At 38.4% G+C, this 13,579-nt stretch overlaps 1 long non-coding RNA gene across 1 annotated transcript in view; it reads right to left on the reverse strand.

The window, feature by feature from the left end:
- Positions 1–467: 467 nt before the first annotated feature.
- The window catches only part of LOC148109146 (uncharacterized), a 523,556-nt gene continuing 510,444 nt past the window's right edge, over positions 468–13,579 (reverse strand). Inside the window, exon 4 of the long non-coding RNA XR_015726195.1 lies at positions 468–548. This is a non-coding gene — a long non-coding RNA (uncharacterized LOC148109146). The remainder of the gene's footprint in view (positions 549–13,579) is intronic.

Raw genomic sequence — 13,579 nt, forward strand, 5'->3', positions numbered from 1 at the left:
AAATCTCTAAGTCTGTTTTCTATGTAGAAACATTTATTTTACATATGGTTTGACTTCAGTTTCAACAACAGAGAATGGTTCCTGCTGCTGGTAAATATATGAAAACAGAGGGCATTTGGGGAGAGCTAATATAGTCATGTTTAAAATCAAGCCAATTTCAAGACCACCTACTGGTAGAGGCAGAAAATCCAGACAGGAAAACTTGAAACTCCTAATGACGCTTGCTAGGTGCTTAAAGAAAAGAAGAGAGAGAATCGATATTCCCTTTCTCTAACCACTAACACAAAGCAGCTAGGAGAAAAGCCACCCCAAGCAGCTATTCCCAAAGGCTCCACGAACCCTCTAGGGGGTTTTAAGGAAGAACACCAAGCACAAAAGCCATCTCTTGAAGAGGACTCAGAGACATTGTGAGCCATCTTCCCAGAGAGGAAGATTTTTCTAATACCAGAAAGTCGACCAGCCTCAAATATTTACCTTTGTGTTGTGCAAAAGAGTCTCTCAGTCATGAAGATCTAGAGCCAGGGTTCACCACCATGTCTTGCTGGATGCTGAAAACAAACAAAACAAGATGTTTAAAAAAGTAAACAATTATTTAATGGTCTTGTTTTTCTTCCTTCTCTTTCATTCAAGAAACATTTACTAACTTCTTACCGTATGCCAGGCACTGGAAATACAGAGGTGGATAAAACAAACACACCACCACTAGCAAAAGAAATCAACAAAGACAGCCCATGTTAAGCACTCCGCAAGAGGGGGCACATGATGCCTCTAAGTGATGAGGGAACAGAAGGCTGGCTGAAGACAAGGCAGAAGCTGACACCCTGCAAACACCCCCCCCCCAACAATGTATGCAACATTCCTCTGCACTCATGGCTGCCCTAAAAACTAAGGAAAGGAAGAAAACAAATGATTAACTGACATAGATCACAATCCTGGGAGGCCTGAGTCTCCCTCAGTTTACGCATGTCCCAGTGATTTACAAGGAAGAAACTTTCTTATCAATAGCCTAACTTCCAGAGATCCGTAATTCTGTTTCCTGAAGTCCTAACATTACCATCCTCCCCATAAAATTGAGGGAAGCTAAGGCAGAAGGAAATGTAAATAAAATGGAATTTCTTTCCGGACCTGCAGCCCACTGATAAGGACACGTGATAGGAGGAAAGTAACATTTTCCAGGGAAGCTCCCAACTATCGTACTATTAACACCTTCTAGAGGGGTCAAGGACCTTAACTTGACAATAGCAAGGCCTCCAGTGTCCTGTGAGTCTTCTTTGACATATGAAAGTGCTTTCTCAGCCTCCCTTTCTCCTCACCTCCCCCAGCCCCATGGTATATAATCAGCCACCTCTCACAACCCGGGACAGCAGCTCTTTCTGCCCACAGGTCCTGTCCCTGTGCTTTAATAAATCATTTTGCACCAAAGATGCCTCAAGAATTCTTTCTTGGTCGTCGGCTCCGGACTCCACCCCACTGAACCTCACCTATATTCTACGACCTCATTATAAGGACAGGATATATGTGTGTGTGTCTCTGGGTGTCTCTTCCTTGGGAAAGTGTACACATTCAGATGCATATCGACACATACACAGAAGTGTGCAGGAATTTTTTTAAAAATTTTTATTTATTTATTTGAGAGACAGAGAGCATGAGAGGGGGGAGGGCTAAAGGGAGAAGCAGACTTCTCGCTGAGCAGGGATCCTGATGCTGGGCTCGATCCCAGGACTCTGGGATAACGACCTGAGCCAAAGGCAAACACTTAACCAACTGAGCCACCTTGGTGCCCTCTGTGTAGGAATTTTTAAAGAACTTCTCCAATTTGTAATTCATCTGACTCTCTTAAAGGCTTGAGCTCTTGCCTTGAGATCAGTAAAGAAGAGGGCACTGGAGAAAATGTCAAGAGTCTTAAAAGTGATCATACTCTTTAATCTGTAATTTACCTTCAGGATTCCTTCTCAAGGAAACAATCATGAATGCAGGCCAATATTTATGCACAGAGATTATCACCACAATCTTATTCATAAGAGGAAAACAACCAATGATAAAGCGAATGTTAGTATTTTTACATGGAAGAATATTATGCACGTATAAATATAATTTAAAATTTTTTCAGGATATGAGAAAATATGTATAATATAATAAAATTATAAAATTTGGGTACATCTGTGTAGAAGTTGGTCTTAAAAAATATACCAACTGTTAACAGCGGCTCTCTGTAGCATGATTGTAGGTTATTTTTCTCTTGTCTTTATGCTTTCCAAGTTTTCTACAAAGATTATGCATTATTTTCTATACAGTAAATAAATGTACAAATAGAAGTTTCAGGTGCAACATCACCATTTCTGTCTCACTTCTCCTGCGTGCCCCTATTAAATGGGGGACTCCATGCTCTCCAGCACCAATTCCAATCTTCAGGTAACTCTGCACTGGGATTGTCCATTTCTACCTCTATCTCTCTCTAGCCTTAGTAACCCTTATTTCCCGGGAACATAGCCCAGAGGGGAGTTCATGGTCACCACTTAATGTCTGCTGCATAAAAGAATGAATGAGTGAATGAATGAATGAAAGAATGAATACTTAATAAATGGAACTGACTTGACGAAAATTACATTAAGAAAAGTATTCATTCAAAATAATTGGTGACAATAAAAGTTAAGTTCCATTTGAATTCACAAAAGATAGAAGAAGATGGAAAGCAGAGAGAGAATCATTTTTCAGGGAAGACAGTGAAACTGAAAAAAAAAAAAAAAAGAAAAAGAGCCTATGGTTAAAAAAAAAAAAAAGAAGAGGGAGAGAGAGAAACTCAACATAATGGAATATCACAGCCTACTGATCTTCCAATATATTCCAAGACCAAGAATCTGCTTAAGGCAGGAATATTTATCTAGTAACAACATCCCATTATGGCAACTATTTTACATGTTTGGACTTACATATACATACACTAAGTAGATACTTGTTATAAGTTTTAATCAGCAACGGCTGGTTGACTCCCTACTGAAAGAAAACAAAAGCTAAAGGATAGATTATTGTAATGTTTTACACAAATTCAATTTAGTTTATTCATAAAACTAGTGAAATAGACCCAGGATATTAAGTTTCAGTTATATTTTTCTGGAGGTAGATCTGGTTTAAATCTTCTCTCTCCTTTAAGAGATGGAAAATCTTGGGCAGGTTATTTGACCTCTGTCAGGCTCAGTTTTCTTATATATAAAATGGGATAATAACAACATCAACCTGGTAGGGTTATTGTAGGAAACAAATAAAATGAGAGAAAGCATGGCATTCAAAAAATTCAAGCTCATGCTGTTTACATCAGAAGCTGGAGCTCTTAACATGTACCTGTCTTCCATTTTATCATGTGCCTTGGCGTATGTTGAACACTGCACAAATATGATCTCATTTCATCCTCAGAACAGTTGTTATGAGGAGGTACTATTTTTCCACTTTATAATCTTTTTTATTTCTGTAATATTGGTAGTACTGTCCCCTCTTTCATTCCTGATTTTAGTTATTTGAGTCGTCTCTTTTTTCTTAATCAATCTAGCTAAAAGTTTGCAAGTTTTGTTGATCTTTTTGAAGGCCAACTCTCGGTTTTGTTGCTTTCCTCCATTTTTTTTTAATTTAAATTCAATTAGCCAACATATAGTACCTCATTAGTTTCAGATGTAGAGTTGAGTAATTCATCAGTTGCATATAACACCCACTGCTCATCATATCACGTGCCTTCTTTAATGCCCATCACCCAGTTACACCATCCCCCCACTCCCCTCCCCTCCGGCAACCATCAGCTTGTTTCCTATAGTTAAGGGTCTCTCATGGTTTGTCTCCCTCTCTGGGAAGATTTCCTCTTTTTTTTTTTTTTTTTTTTTTTTAGTTTCTATTTTATCTCATTTTTCCACTTTGAAGATGAGAAAACTGATGCCCAATTTTAAATAGTTATTAAGTATCTGAATCAAGATTCAAACCTTGAACGTCAGGTTCCAAAGCCTAATCTCATTAAGTGTTATGAAAAGAAGGTACTGAATCTGGGTTTGCATCCAGTCATGATTAACAACAAAATTCAGTTTACAATTCTTCTATGTCACACCATATTATTTGATATTCTACGGCTTGAACTTTATTCCCTGCCAGTCACACTTAAGTACCCTCCTATTTCTTTTCTTATTAAATATTTCAAGCATGAAGTTGAGTATAGACATAATTATAACCAAAACTTATGTACTGCCACCCAGCCCGGTCAGATATTACCATTCTGTCATATTTGCTTCAGATATTTTCTTTTAAAAATAAACATTATAAATATAAGCAAGTTAGCCCATGAATTCCTTCCTAATTCCACAAAAATAACTATACTCCTAAATTTCCACATGTTTTTCTGCTTCTAATATATGCTTGCACCCACAAAAAACATACAACATTTTACATGTTTTAAAACTTTGTTTAAATGTTTTCCCACTGTAGGCATCCGTCTGAAGATTATTTTCCTAAATATGTTTTAAAGATTTTGCCACTTTGATAGAAATGGCTTAGATTCTTTCATTCTAACATTAAGATAATATTTTATACGTTTATATTCTGACTTAGTCATTCATATGAATGAACATTTGGGCTATTTCCAAACTGTGCAAAAAGGAGTAATGCTGCAGGGGACATTGTTGACCTCCTTGGACACATACATGTGAGCTTCCTCTGTGGTGTACGCACCTTCAAAGTTATTAACACGTGGCTCTACAAAGTGGCAGTAGCAATTCATATGAATCCAGCATGAGTTCATAGCATCCCCAACATTTGGTATTGCCAGAATTTAAAATTTTTCCAAAATGATGGATATAAAATGTCTTATATTTTAACATGGATTTCTCTAATTACTAGTGAGATTGAACATTCCTGTATTATTTTATTTTATATTTTTCTATCAGGTTTCTTCTGCTTTTACGTATGCCCATGTTTTTCTACTGAGTTGTTAGAGGAGGGAGATCACACGCCCTCAGCAAAGAGGAAAGCAGAATGCCTAGTGTGTCATATGGTCCTACGCGTCACAGGAAAAGCAGAAGCAGAGGGCGTCCTGAAGAGCACAGAGGTGGGACCTCAAGTTCAAACGAGGTAGTTAGGGAAGACTTTACCCGGAAGGTGACATTTACCAAAGTCCTAAAATTGGTGTGGGCATAAGCCATGGAAAGAAATGACAAAATGGTAAAATGATAATACTTAATCAAAATACGTAGTGGTGCCTAGGGATGTGTTAATAATCATGTTCTCTGCTAATCTGCATGCTTTGGATGCAACTCTCTCGCAGTTGCACATCTTCCAACTATTTATCCTGGCCCGAAGCTTGTCTTTGTATTTTGTTTAAAATAACATATAAAACTTTTAAAATTTTAGTGTAATCAACTATATTAGTACTTCCCTTTAAGATAGGTGTGGGGTTTTTTTGTTTGTTTTTTGTTTTTTTGTTTATTCAGTACATCCTTTCCTACTCCTCGGTCATAAACACATTCTCCTACAGTTCCTTCTAAAGTTTTTAAAGTCATGCCTCTTGCATTTGATTCACTTGGAATTGATATTCTTTAAATGATGTCAGGTTAGGATTCTGTACATTTTCTGTATATCTATGCATCACCCTTGTACCATTTCTATCTCAGTCTATCATGTACAAAGTTTTCAGGCAGTACAGGGTATTTGGGGCTGTAGATCTTATTCCATTAGTCTAGTTTTCTCTTCCTGTGCAAATACCTCTACTACCTTAATTAGTATAATTTTATCTTAAGTTTTCACAGTTGACAGGACCTACGCAACTGTCCATCTGCCTATATATATATATATATATATATATATATATATATATATACATACACACACATACACACACACACACACACACATATATATATATCCATTCATTATTATTCATAAATATTTGCTGAGACCCTAATTGTGCAAAATACTGCTTTGATCATTGGAGATTTAATAACAAACTAAACAGATATCCCTGCCCTCATGAGCTCACATTCTAGGGAGTGGAGACAGACACTAAACAAGGCAATAAAGTACGCCAGGTGCTAAGTGCTGTGAAGAAACATAAAGTAGGGAAAGACTATCCAGCATGTGTTAACACCTGATGTAATACATAACCTGAAAAATCTAAAGGAACAATAACAACAAAACCCCCCACTTTTTAAAATATGTATCAGACATCTAGTATTTGCAGAAAAAGTAAAAAATACTCATGCTTAGATCTATCAATAGTTTATAACTTTTGGTGCCCGGAGGGATGCTGTATAAAATTTCAACCTGTTCTTGCCAGGCTGTGACTGCATAGGAAAGTCTATTTTAGTCACCTAGAAGGAGATGTATGGGCACACATGCATTCTGTCTGGTCCTTGACCAGTGACACAGGTTTTGGACCAGAATGAGACTACAGTTTGTCAGCTGGATAGTATAGAAGCTTGGAAAAGTTTCTGCTTTTGGAGACCTGGGAATAAGCCCAGAGCTCCCAAACACAGCTCCCAGAAAAACACCACTGTTTTATAAGCTGTCCGTAGGTGTTATACAGAATATGCACTATCTTTGCTAACTTCCTCAATTCCTGCAGTGAAAGAGCCAATAGATAGTTGCTTTTTCAAGGCTTGTTTGTTTTTGCCAGTTTTTCCATCTTTGGTACTTAACACCACTACTTTGTATGAAACTTAATATGTTTTCTGATTGACACAATTGACCCTGTGTGACTCTGGACAAATTATTTCACCTTTCTGAATTTCACTCTCCTCACTTTAAAATGGGAGGAGAATACCAAATTGTAGGCTTGTTGTGACCATTAAGTACTATATTGAAAGACCTTAGTAGAGTGGCCGCTATGTGGTAGTCATGGGATAAATGGCAGGCCTTATCATTAGAATTATTGTACAAATAATTCTAGGTATTTGCCAAAGATCTCTAAGATGTGCCCATGTCCTGGCATCTGTGTGGGTCTAGAACCCCAGGCTCTCTGAGCATAGAGAAGGTAAATACATAAATTAGGATCACAAGTCCCAGTTCTGGCCCCAGCACTTTATCAGCACCAGCACATGAGAACTGCTTGTGTCCCAATGAGAGCTGCCATATGTAAACAGCATCAAGTTAGGGTTCTCTCATCTGCACACTCCCCCAAAACTCTACAGCCAGTTGGATCGAGGTAGCAGAGATAGGGTATACGCTAATTATAGCTAGGATGAACACGTTGGGGTTGCTAATTTGCATACAGCCAATCATAACAAAGGTAACACCCGTAGGGGAGCCAATCACAATAAAGGAGTCCTCACTGCAGTGTGAGAGGATCCTGCGCTTGCATAGCTTGCACTACAGGGTCCCACTGACCCTCCTCTCTCCCTATGTTTCAGCCAATCTCTGGCTTGAGGTCTCGAAATTGTTCTGACAAGAACCCTCATACTAGATACAATCCACAGTGTCAATGGAGTGGCAGCATCCATACCCACAAGGCAACTAGTGGGCCAGGAGAGGTACCACCTGGAGGTTTAGGGTACTGTGACCTTTCACCTCTACTCCAGATGAGTATGTTTCTGTGTGTGCATGTGGTGTAATTAAGCATTAATAAGAAGGAAGGTTTAGTCAAGAGAGGTTAAATACTTTCATGTTGGACGCTTCTTTGCTATATTGAGTAATTCTATAATAAATATACATAATTGAAGACGATGATCTCTGGTTGGGTTCTGCTTTTTACATCAAAGACAGCAGATGAATATAGTTCATAGGTCTTTGACCCTCAGCGGCTCTGATTGATTCACTTATTCGTTTATCCATCCATTCATTCATTCTTTCATGCAACAAGTGTTTACTGAACTGTGTTATATTCCATACACGGCTCTAGGCCCTGGTGATATAATGGTGCTCGCAGTCAAATGGGGACAGGCAAGAAAATAATGTCGAGAGACTATGATTACTTCTCAGATGAAAAACTACTGGCTGTTGAGAGAGCACAGATGGGGGCTGTTTGAGAAGGGAGTCCATACACTTCACATTAAAGCCAGTTAAAAAACCAAACCAAACCAAAACACCCCTCCCCAAAACCTTTGGTACTATATTGTCCTATTTGTTCCAATGACTCTGGGTCTTCTGGCACCCCTCCCACCCTTGCTCCTGCATCTTGCAATGTTCCTGTGGCTCTTGTCTATATCAATCTTCCTGTCCTGCTCCTTGCTTTACTCTTGGTCTTGATGGACTCCGGGCCTTCTCAACTGTGACTTTCAACACTTCTGTACACATTGCTTTCTCTCATTCTCTGGAAATTCACATTCTGGGCAGTTCACGTAATGCCCTGGCTCAGTTCTCCAGGAGGTTCAGTTCTCCGGGAGGCCCACACTCACCCTTTTTTAGCCTACTGAAGCAGCCCGTGTCTTGAACAAGTTCTGGGGAGGCTCCTGGACGAAAGTTTCTTTGCACTATGACCTGACACCTCCACATAACCTGGAGACACTGGTCCCCAGCCCAGGGCTGACTGCCACGTGTGTCTGAAGGCTACAATGAAGGGCAGCAGGGGAGAAAGTAGATGTGCTGACACAGCAGTGGGACAAGCTTGCTCCAGTGCTATAAAACACCCTTGGCGGAATGCACCACTAAATTGTCCCACTAATTATTTGATTATTTCATTTGAGAGATCAAATACATAAATAAAATTAATAAACCCTGCAAAATAAGTGCATCACTGGAAATAAAAGTATTTCTCAGGTCATTGCCTTAAACACAGACATTACATGCTAGAGTGATGTTAACACAAGGCAGGCAAATCACGCTGCCTTGTGGGCTGGGACACACCAGTGGCAGCTGGAAGTTGAGGGAGAGGTGGGTGGTGAGCCTTGCGGTCGGTCGGAAAACTTGGATGGTGTTCTCCACTCTGGCACTGCCTACAGTGTGACCTTGACCAAGTCCATTTACCCCCTACCTCCACTAATGAGCTCATTTACTCCTGAGTAAAATAAGGGGGTTGGATGGACAGTTTCTGAGGTTTATTCCAGCTATGACATTTTATGATTATGGGAATCCAATGAAAACCAGACCTGTGTTATTATGAACATAGTCAATCAAGAATGCATAATGAAAATGAAATAAGAACCCATTTTAATATGAGAACTTGGAGGGAACTTAGATAACATTTAAACTAACATTCACCTTATGAATAAAGGGAGAAGAGTTCAGAGCTTGCATTCACTGAGGGCCTATTATAGAATCCCCCCCCCAAAAAAAAAAACTAAGCTAAAGATATTCACACGTCAACCGCAAAAAACTTAAGCTCAGAGAATAAAATGTGGCCAAATCCACACAGAAAAGACCACAATGAGGTCTCCTACTCCCTAGACAAAAACTTTTTAACCAAACTGTATTTGACTCCTCAGTCTCTTATTGGGACCCCAGGCCAGGCTGCTGCCTAGCAGCTCACTGGACTCTTAAGACACACCATGGGTGATGGGCCTTGTGTGGTCATTTTTGACCATTATATTGACATTCCACATTTTGTTTTTCCTCTGCCAATATTGTAACATCACTCTACTATTTAGACTACCATGTTTGATAGTGAATTCAACTCTACTAAGTATTTGAAGAAAATATCATTAAATCTTTAAATAGACTCTCAGAAGAAAGATTTGTCCGAAGTCCCATGCTAGTAAGAGGTTGAGATGGAATGCAAAGGATGTCTGACCTCAGATCATCAATTTTTTCTACTAAACATCAGTAACCTGAACATTTATGACTCCTTTATTTTCTGATCTTCCTATACTGTACGATACCCTACTTTGTTACTTACATATTTTAAATTATCTATGGTAATGAGAGTTGAATATCTTTCCCTCCCAATACTTTCTACCATATGCTTTTTAAAAACCACAACCCATTACTCATTGTTGGAATAAAAGGCATATTAAGACGTATCTCAGAATATATAAACAACCGCTGCTGGGGTTAATCTATATTATTTTAGAGTATGCATGTGATTAATCCTCATTAATATGAAATTCTCCTTTGTTGGGGAGCTATGTACAATTTTAAATGGCTAATTAAAATAAACAAGAACTGAGAGAGAGCAAAGGCTGAAGCCAGAACTTGTGTGCAATTCTCAAAGGTCAATTTTTAATATAAATGTAAATGCAAGTGTAAGTTGATAGGATGGGGGGTGGCGAGAAGTAAAATCCGTGAAGTCTTAGAGTCCACAAAGAGGCAACACAGAGTAGTGAAAACTGTATTCCTCCCGAGTGAAAGACTTATGTCTGCAACTTCTGTATGAATTAGAAGAAGCCCCTCAACCATTCTGAAGCTCTGTTCCCTCTTCCAAAAAATGAGGCTGTTCTGGGATTAAATGAAAGAATTGATGTCAGCAAGGGCTTGGTACATGTAAGTATTTGGTAGATCTATTATTAGGCCCCTGAGCCACTGCCTCCACATCTTTAGCTGATCGGAAAAAATGTGGTTTTGTGAAAGCAAAGACAAGTTGATAGAGACAAAGCAAAACGTTGAGTTTTGTAAAAGTAAATTTTCACTAGTATCTATAGGAACAGAGCCATACATAATGTATCCAACTAGCTCTAAGACTTATAAATTGTGAGCTAGCTGCTCTGGAAATTTGGGATCTTGGCACATTGTAGATGTATTTATCTTTTTTTTTTTAAGATTTTATTTATTTATTCGACAGAGATAGAGACAGCCAGTGAGAGAGGGAACACATGCAGGGTGAGTGGGAGAGGAAGAAGCAGGCTCATAGCGGAGGAGCCTGATGTGGGGCTCGATCCCAGAACACCAGGATCACGCCCTGAGCCGACGGCAGACGCCCAACTAAGGTGCCACCCAGGCGCCCCAGATGTATTTATCTTTCTAACCCAATATATGCATAGTTAGGTAAATTGCTCCTTTTAAATTATTTCAAGTACTATACAAACATTTACAACTTTAAGCCAAAATAAATCCTATGCCATAAACTTAAGACACAGGTTTGAAGAGCAGTTTGGCAATAGGTAACAAAGCCTTAAAATTTGGTTAAGCCTATGACCCACTTTTAGAAACTCATCCTAAATAAATAGTCATGGATATGTCTAAAGATTTGGCCATAAAGATGTCCCCATATCTTTGTAACAATATCAGAAATAAAGAGATTCGACAACAGTGATCTGAATAAATTTTGATCTATTCGTGTTATGAAGCCATTAAAATAACAAAGAAGAATATTCATGCCATTAAAATAAATTCTTAACATTTAATGTGAAAAAAAACAAGACCGTAGAATGTACAATATGAGACTATTTTTGTAAAAAGCACTTAAGTGTATAAGAAAAAGACAAAAGAAAATGCCCCAAATGTTATGAATGGTTATTTTAAGTGTGCGGGGAAATTTTATTTTCTTCTTTTGCTTATTTGTATTTCTTAAAATGTCTACCATAAATATTTATTTTTATTTTATTTATTTTTGAAGATTCTATTTATTTATTTTAGAGCGAGCCAAGCAGAGGGAGGGGCAGAAGGAGAGGGAGAGGGAGAATCTCAGGCAGACTCTGTGCTGAGCACGGAGGAGCCCAATGCAGGGCTGGATCTCAGGACCCTGAGATCATGACCTGAGCCAAAATCAAGAGTCGGCTGCTTAACCAAGTGAGCCACCCAGGCACTCCATTTATTTTTATTTTAGAAGGTACTGATCCTCTCGAATGTATATTAACATCATACCATTGTGTGAAAACACAACACTCTGGTAAACTGAATTTGTACAGAAATTTTTGATAAATGCAATATGTTTAGTCTATAAAAGTTAAACAAATTGATAAGAAGAATATTTTGCTCCTCTAATAAGAAAAGGATATGACTAAAATGATTAATACAATGAATAAACAGGTATATGGAAACATTCAAGTTTAGAAGCAATCAATCACATGCAAATTAACAAAATTTGGTGGCTTTTAAAACCTATTGCATTAGCGTGGTTTATACCAAAAGACACAGAAAGACAACTATTTAATAATTAGTGCTAGTAGGGAGATAGATGTTTGCATACATTATAGGTAGAAGTTTAAAATGGTACAATATAATGTTATTTTTTGACTGACTAAATGATCCTACTTTTGGGAATTGGGGAGTGATTCTACTTTGGGGAATGATTTAGAAATCACTCTAAACATAGAATCTATATTATGAACAAAAATGTTCACTGTAGCATTATTTGTGACAGGATAATTGGGAAAATGCCTATCAGCGGGAGAGATAGCAACACTTTCATTACTAAATAGTCTATAGCTATTAAAGCACTGTTTAAGATGCTACATAGTAAAATGCGAATGGTGTGTTAAGTGAAAAAGCATGATTCACAACAAACGTGTGTGCACACTCACACACACACACACACATTCACTCACTCACATACACAAAGAGACGGCAAGAAAGAATACCAAGAATTTTTAAAGGTACTACTTTGGGTTACAGAATTAAATTTTTCCTTTTTTTTCCTTCTTTGTGCCTGTGTGTGTGTGTGTGTGTGTGTGTGTGTGTTTCAAACGTCCTTCGAGGAGTATGGGTTAGTTTTATAATGTGAAAAAAAACCCTGTACGAAATAAAAATAGAAAAGTTTTTGATCTTCTTGTGCCCTTAGGAAAGTCTAGAGGAGCTAGGCTTCAATGAAGTAATAGCCAGAGGAATATTTGCCCATTTAACTAAGTTAAGAAAGTTGCTAGAGGAAAAACAAAGCAATAGAAGTTAAAGGTAGTTTGCAATCAATTTAAAGTCTGGTAGGTATCTTAAATCAATTTTATGAGGAGCATATTCAGCTGCAGAAAACCATGCAAGGAAATAGGAAGATAAATTATATTTCTTTATCTTTTAAATGTGTGCTTAGAGAAAAAAAGGAGGAGGGTGACCATAATGAACAGAAAGGCATTAGAATAGAATAGCAAAGCAGGCAGGCATAATGCAGTTCATTGTTGTTCTCCTTCAACTAACTTCGATTTGTAGAACAAACTGGTGCCATGTGTACAGGAACAACAAAGTCGCAACTGGTCACTGAGCTTCCTAAGAAACAGGACTTGGCTTGGATGCTTGTGTGCTGGACAACAGAAGCTGGGAGAGATATGCAGGCTGGTCAGTGCGACTAGAAAATCTTTGTGGAACCGGTACATATGCATTCTACTCCCACTTGTCACTAATTCATTGCCAACCTCCTTGAGACTCAGTTTCCTTATTTACACAGTAAGTGTTCATTTGTTCATTAAATATGTACCAAGTGCCTAACACCATGCAGGGCAATGGGACAAACTGGTGAGAAAGACAGACCACGATCTGTTCTCCGTCTTACATCGATTGCGGAGCAGTGTAGTGTGAAGTGTGGCTTCTGGAATAAGGCTCCCGGGGTTATGATCCCAGTTCTAGAGTCCCTACTTCAAACACGTGTACCACCACATTTCAGCGTTTGCCATGCCTCCTGCTACGACCTTATTCTGAACTATCACCATCTTTCAGCTTGATTACCATAGTACGGTCACCGGCTTCCTGCAACTTATCATCCCCCTTCAGTCTGGTCTCAACAAAGCAGCTAGGCTAATTCTTAAGTAAGTAAATA

Source organism: Ursus americanus, chromosome 12 (assembly GCF_024610735.1).
Source record: "Ursus americanus isolate L20-20 chromosome 12, mUrsAme1.1.p, whole genome shotgun sequence".
Classification (NCBI taxonomy): domain Eukaryota; kingdom Metazoa; phylum Chordata; class Mammalia; order Carnivora; family Ursidae; genus Ursus; species Ursus americanus.